Source organism: Nicotiana tabacum, chromosome 23, assembly GCF_000715075.1.
Source record: "Nicotiana tabacum cultivar K326 chromosome 23, ASM71507v2, whole genome shotgun sequence".
Lineage (NCBI taxonomy): Eukaryota > Viridiplantae > Streptophyta > Magnoliopsida > Solanales > Solanaceae > Nicotiana > Nicotiana tabacum.
Window position 1 is genome coordinate 19,095,591 of NC_134102.1, and position 6,000 is coordinate 19,101,590.

Consider the following 6,000-nt stretch of genomic DNA (forward strand, 5'->3'; position numbering starts at 1 on the left):
TTACCCAACCAAAATTGCATGATTCCTAAAATTCACCCCCGGGCCCACAAGCCCGAATTCTGAAAATATTTGAAGAAAGTTGTTACCCATAACCTTAGGAACATAATATATGATTTTCACTAAGTTTCATAATCATTTTCTTCGTAAAATCTCATTTTTATTAAACCCTAGGTTTTTCATCTCAATCCATGATTTCTACCAATTTTCATGTGGAAATCTACCCATAATATATGTACTAAACTAATATTTAAAAGAAATTACTTACCTCACAAAGCTAGGTCGAAATCCCCTCCTTAGAAGCTCTCAAATCGCCCAAGAGTGGAATCCGCTCCTGCAGAATTCACTGGGCCGGCTGGGATCGCTTCTGCGGACGGGTACTTGCTTCTGCGGAGGATGGGTCGCATCTGCGAAACCTGGGCTGCCCTCCTTTAGCCGCACCTGCGAGCTCACACCTGTGGCTGACCAAGCGCAAGTGCGGTTTCGAATGATCTGGTGCATCAGCTATTGCTCCAAATTCTCATCTTGGTCCGAGCCACGTCCGATTGACACTCAGGGCCCCCGGGCCCCCGCCCGAACATACCAACAAGTTTGGAATCATAAAACGGACTCGCTCGAACTATCAAAATGCTCGAAACAATATTAAAACTAAGAATCGCACCCCAAAATCAATTGAATCAAACTTAAGAACTTCAAGTTCTTCAATTTACTTCAAATGCGTCGAAACGTACTTAAACTACTCGGAATGACACCAAAGTTTACGTGCAAGTCTTAAATGATATTACGGAACTATTCCTGATCTCAGAATTCTGTTAGGACCTCGATAACACCAAAACTCACTCCAAACCAAATTTAAAGAACTTCTAAAGCCTTCAAAGAACTAACTTTCACTATTAGGTGCCAAAACGCTCCCGAGTCATCCAAAACCCGATCCGAACATACGCCCAAATCTGAAATCATCACACGAACCTATTGGAACTGTCAAATCCTGATTCTGAGGTCGTTTACTCAAAATGTTGACCGAAGTCAAACTTGGCCTTTTAAGCCAACCTTAAGGAACCAAGTGTTTCGATTTCAACCTGAACCCTTCCAAATTCCAAACTAACCATTTCCACAAGTCATAAAATAGTAAAATCATGTACGGAAAGTCTTATTTAGGGGAACGGAGTTCTAGAAAGAAAAATGACCGATCAGATCATTACACCCAGTCCTCATTATGGTTGCTTGCTTTACTACCATCATGTTCTGTACACTCATATCTGCTAATGCTAGGATTGCTCAAGTTTAATGCCTAGGGAGTTTTGATGTGCAAAACTGAACTTGCTATATGTTATCAATTTGTATTAAACACTTGTTTATTGACTAGTTGTGGTGTTGAGTTTGTAATAATGTTGACCTTGAGCTTCTGTATTAGGTTTCTTTAGTAATACCTCTACTTGTCCTGAATTGGTCTACAACTCTTAGTTATGCCCTTCCTCAGCTCCTTGCTTTGTGGATTCATGTTTCCTATAACTACTCTAGTGCATCCTGAGAAATCCATGCTTTTAACTTGTATGCCTCACCTATGTGCTCATTGTAAGGTTCTTATACATGTATGTTGTCACGCCTGAGGTGACTTAGAAAACCTTTCTGCTGATAATTGTAATAATGGGAATCCATGTGTCTTTGCCTGAACCCTAAGCTATTTGAATGACGCGCCTTATATCCCTATGTTCCTGTTATTCGCTAATGGTAAGCAAAGCAATTTTTTTTTGTAACACCCCGGAAAATTTTGAAGTACTTAAGTGTAAAGCCCGGTAAAATTTGCAAAGAAAATAATGTTTCATGGTGACGCGCCTTATATCCCCATGTGCACTATGCGACCGCAGAACAGTTATGCGGACCGCATAGTGACCGCAGACTCAGGCAGATTTTTGGTCATTTTGGACACCAATTATGCCACCAATATGCGGTTCGCATAACCATTATGCGGTCGCATATGCGACCGCAGAACCTGTTCCGGAGCTTTATTTTTGGGTTTTTAAAACCCGACCCTACTTCGTTAAATACACATTTTGGGTCATGTTTGAGAGATAATCTGATATTTTAGAGTGAGATAGAGTGCCCTAGAGTAAGAAGGTGTTCTTCAATAATTGATTCTTCAATTCTTGCTCAAGTTTTGGAAGATTAAGAAGGGAAACTCACTAGGTCTTCATCCTAGAGGTAAGATTCTACACCCTAACCCTCAATTTCGAATTTTGTCTAGAAATGGGTAATTAGTAAGAAAATTATTGGGCATGAGAGTTGTTTATTTTATATGCATGTGATATCAAGGGGTGTAGGAAGATTGTTGAACTAAGCATGGTAAAGATTGGGTTGTGGGATGATGGAATCCTCCATAAAAGGACCTTGAAACCTTATGTACACCTAGTGTTTGATAAACTACTCAAATGAGCTAGAACCATGATCATCTTCCTAATTTTGGTTCAATTTATTATATTTCTAAAATAGATTGAAGTTGCTAAGAATTCCGGAACATTTTAGAGTTTAAAGAGGCTCAACTGAGGTATGTTGGCTAAACTCTTCTCTTATAATTGAATCCCACGATATTCATGTAAATTATGTAAGTCCCGAGTGATTCATTATGAAATTAGTTATTCCGAGTAAGATTAGGTTAAAAGATATATGTTCAACAAGAATCCCAAATGCTTTATTCATGTTATGTTACTAATTAAGGATGTGTTAAAATATAGGTTGTGCATTAATAATGTTTTGACTTTAAGTCAAGTTCAAATGAAGGCTATTATGCCAAATTTTGTGAAATATCTCTATGTGCCTTAGACTCTAAATTTCTCACATGTGTACTACATACCTTGATTTGAATTGTGTTTGTTGTTGTTGATGATGATGATAATTGAAATTGAAAAGGTGAGCATGAAATACTAAATATGCCCAACGTGCCAAAAATGATCTTATACTTATGGCTATTAGTGCCAATAAAATGAAAAGATGTGAAAGTGATATGAAATGCGATGATTGATATAAAAAGATTGATGTCTCGAATAAGACAGCCTAGCCGGCCGGGTCGTGTCGGACACCATGCCGCACACATGGTGGTGATTGTGCTGGAAATTGTAATTGAAATTGTGATTGTGGTCGATGTCCCTAATGGATAGCCTAGCCGATCGGGTCGTTATCAGACTCCGTGTTAAAGACAGTGGTATTGATATTGAGAGTAATTGTGGTTGATGTCTCTAATGAGAGAGCCTAGCCGATCGGGTCGTGATCGAACTCCGCATTGAGAGTACGGTGGTACTGATTTTGTGAATAATGGTACTGTGGACAATGGTATATCGATACTAACAATCTCCCAAAGTGAGATATGGAAATTAATTTGAACATTGTCTTGATCCTAAATTGATGTTTGATGTTGATTAAGGCTTTCATTGATATTATGATAATCTTGTTTGTATTATTTGTCATTTTATTGAGAGGATGTTTAGTTATACATACTAGTGTTATTCGACAGTACTAACGTCCCTTTTGCCGGGGGCGCTGCATCTTTAAATGGATGCAGGTTGTTCCACAGTAGGAGATATTGATCAGTGATAGAGTACACCTTCTTCCCAGCTAACTTGGTGAGCCCCACTTCATCCCGGAGTCATGTATCTTTTGTACTTTGTGTATTCGGTTTGAGGTATAGCCGAGGTCTTGTTGCCGGCATTATCATTGTACTCTTCTTTATCTATAGAGGCTCCGTAGACATAGTGTGGGTTGTGTATTGGTGCTGGGAAAGACAAACTATGTTATGTTATGGTTGTATTACTTGTTTCACTTGAGACTTTAAAAATGATAAAAACTATTGGTAATGAATTGGTATTGTAGACATGGTCATGTTGTGTCTAATTAATGAAAATATGCATTATCTCCATTTGTGGATGAGTTTGGATAGAAGAAAATCTAACAGGCTTGCTCGGTCGGGTTCACTCGGTTGAGCGCCGGTCGCGCTCCTCGATTTTGGGGCGTGACAGTTTTAATGTTTGGGGCCTGGCTTATTGGGATGCGTGTATTATTGGATCTAAGCATTGATCAGATGGACTTGTAAACCTGCATATCGGGCATGTTCAATATGCAAGAGTACGGCTGGTGAAGCCCCAGAAAGGCATTGCGTTACTTTGTTCTTGTGTCAGGCCTGTAAATGTTATATTTGGGCATGTAATAGCCCTACTAAGTTCGTATTTATTTTATTGTTCTAACTGTGCCTATAATAATTTGTAAACAACAGTCGGGGTATTAATGAATAGGGGATTGGAGTATTCTAATTCTTGCATGAATTGGTAGAAAAAATGCCTCTAGGGTCTGCGTGATCTATTTGCTATTTTGTTCAATATGCTTATATGTTATTTAGTTTCATATGGCGTACATTGATAGAAATCATGTCAATAAGGATCACACACACTACACTTAATTTGTCTGACACGGGTACTTTATTCAAAGCATGTTAGTTTAAATAATTGTTGCACTTATTTCCGTATTTGCTGTTGAATGCTTTAGACAACATATCTATAGTGATCACACGTTTTGCTTAATAGACAACATGCCTATAGGACACTATAAAACATGCCTTTGGTATACTCATTTAGATATCATGACTATGGGATTAACTAATTAATCTTTATACTGTCTCATTTAGATGATATGCCTATAAGGATAAAGTGTTACAAAACCAAGTCTAATTGTCAACTATTACAAATCCTTCCTATAGGATATTGTCACCCACCTAGAAAGCATGCATATAGGGATAAAGCGTTTAAAATCAAGCCTAATTTTCAATCGTTAGAAAACCTGCCCATAAGATGTTTATTGACGACTTCACTGCCTATTTACACAAATGATTAGATATCATGTCTATAGGACTTGCAATACTCTAATTTGCCTATATGTCAGAAATTACAGCACTACCTATATAATACTGGAATCCAGAATCATATAGAACTCATGCCAATAGGACTCAACAATTCCAACACGTCATAATGACATATATTGCCTAACCAGAAATCTGCTTGCGTGCTTTTCCTGCTTATGTGTGGAGGTTACTTGAGCCCCTTTTATGGCAATTATGTGCAGTCCTATCTGTTTTGATTGTCACCTAGTTTTATCATTTTGAGCAACTGAGTCGAGTCTAGAACTACCAAATAGTAGGTCCAAAGCCTCCTGGACCCTAGGCATGGGACGAGTAGCGCACGCATAGGGCATGACTTAGAATTGAATTAGAACTATTTTAAGTAAACAACTTCAACATAGTAATCGGGTAACAGGAGATGATTGTTTGTGCTCGCTGAATAATATGAGAAACTCCTACCTAAAGGAAGTTGTGAAGTATAATTTATGTTGCACGGGGTGATCCTTTAGGCTAAAAAAAATAGGACCCCCCCCCCCTCTTTCCCTTACATGCTTGCTAAAAGGATTTAGTCATTAAACATAGACCGACGCAGTTGTAATCCTTGTGATCTTTAAACCTTGTATTAATAGTTTAATAATATTTTATACACTGGTTTACGTTATAATAGGACTTTTAACTTTCATATTGTTCTTTACTTATATGCTTGCCTAGTTTAATCATATAATCCACATAGTGTAAAATGTCAGGAACTACAGTTGTGGACCTCGAAGAGTGCCTAACACCTTATTTTTGAGGTAATTTGAGCCCTTACCCGATCTTTAGTGGCGTTGACTAGTCAAATAGAGTTATTTTCAAATAGGTGCCCTAACGCACCTCAAAAATCATTAGGTGGAGACTCTTCTCTTTTAACACCCCCATTTAAAAGAGTTGTCACACGTCGAAACTCGCTTTCGCGAGAAAATGGGGTGCGACAGCATGATGACTCTGATGGGCATACTTAGGCTCTTACCATAACGAACTTGACTTATGTGGATTACTTTTTTTGTTACATGCACATCTCTTCCCTTATTCACCTTTATTTTTAAAAATTTGTTATGACATGCACATCCCTTCCCCTATTC